Source organism: Gossypium arboreum, chromosome 10 (assembly GCF_025698485.1).
Source record: "Gossypium arboreum isolate Shixiya-1 chromosome 10, ASM2569848v2, whole genome shotgun sequence".
NCBI classification, from domain to species: domain Eukaryota; kingdom Viridiplantae; phylum Streptophyta; class Magnoliopsida; order Malvales; family Malvaceae; genus Gossypium; species Gossypium arboreum.
Genome location: NC_069079.1, coordinates 112,280,868 through 112,282,250, shown reverse-complemented (window position 1 = coordinate 112,282,250; position 1,383 = coordinate 112,280,868). Strand labels below are relative to the sequence as shown.

General features: G+C 39.3%; 1 non-coding gene across 1 annotated transcript; it reads left to right on the top strand.

Annotated features, from left to right (window-relative positions):
* Positions 1–1,029: 1,029 nt before the first annotated feature.
* LOC128283031 (small nucleolar RNA R71) lies at positions 1,030–1,136 on the top strand. Its single transcript, XR_008273374.1, has one exon. It is a non-coding gene; the product is annotated as a small nucleolar RNA R71 (small nucleolar RNA).
* The last annotated feature ends 247 nt before the right edge of the window (positions 1,137–1,383 follow it).

Here is a 1,383-nt window from a genome sequence, read left to right as displayed (position 1 = left end):
ATTTTATTTGTTAGAAGCTCCTTTAAAAATTTTTCATATGCGGGCATCTACGAGATAGCTTCAACAAAAGGTAAATTAATATGTAATTATCTAAAAAGTTTGAGAAATTTACCGAATTGTGCATCCATGCGGTCTTTCTTTAGCTTCGCTGGGTATGAGATTGGTGGTTTATATTCCCTCAACACCGGTTTTTCATTATTTTTGGGTTTTTCCGCCTCACCTTCTTTTCTGTCAGCTTCTGTTTGTAGCTTCTTCTCAGATTCAGCTGACACCTTCCCACTCCTTAATGTAACTGCTTTCACATGCTCTTTTGGATTAGGTTTGGTATTGCTAGGTAGGCTCCTTGGTGGTCATTCTGAAATCATCTTAGCCACCTGTCCAATTTGATTCTCGAGCCCTTGGATCGATGCTTGCTGATTTTTAAATGCAGTTTCAGTGTTCTAAAAATGGGTTTCCTCTATTGAAATAAATTTTGTCATCATCTCCTCAAGGTTCGGCTTTTTCTCTTATTGGTAAGGTTGTTGTTGGAAGCCTGGAAGAGGTAGTGGTCTTTGATTCCCTTGGCCTCCCCATGAGAAATTTGGGTGGTTCCTCCAACCTGCATTATAAGTAATACTATAAGGATTATTTTGAGGTCGAGGATTATTACCCATATAATTCATTTGTTCGTTCTTCATGTTGTGGCCATATGGTGGGTATTCTGAATTGCTCGTTCCACCTCCACTTGCACCGCACTGTATTACTAGATGAACCTGTGAAGAACCAAGTAAACCATCAATTTTTCTATTCAAAAGTTCTACCTGATTAGAGAGCATAATAACCGAATCGACGTTAAAAATGCCGGCGGCTTTCGTCAGCTTTGTCCTCATGACTTGCCACTGATAATTATTCAATAACATCTCTTCTATAAATTCATAGGCCTCTTCAGGTGTCTTATTATTAATAGTCCCACCAGCAGCTGCGTCAATCATCTGTCTAGTCGAAGGATTCAGGCCATTGTGAAAAGTTTGAACTTGTAGCCAAAGTGGTAGCCCATAGTGAGGGCACCTTCTTAATAGATCCTTGTATCTCTTACATGCATCATAGAGTGTTTCTAAATCCATCTGCACAAAAGAAGAAATATCATTCCTTAGTTTAGCTGTTTTAGCCGGCGGGAAGTATTTAAGCAAAAATTTTTCCGTCATTTGTTCCCAAGTGGTGATTGATCCTCGTGGTAACGAGTTCAACCACTGTTTAGCCTTATTCCTCAACGAAAAGGGAAATAACCGAAGGTAAATGGCATCGTTAGAAACGTCATTGATCTTAAAGGTGTCGCAGAATTCCAGAAAGTTTGCTAAATGAGTGGTTGTATCCCCATCCTGCAAACCATCAAACTGAACAAAT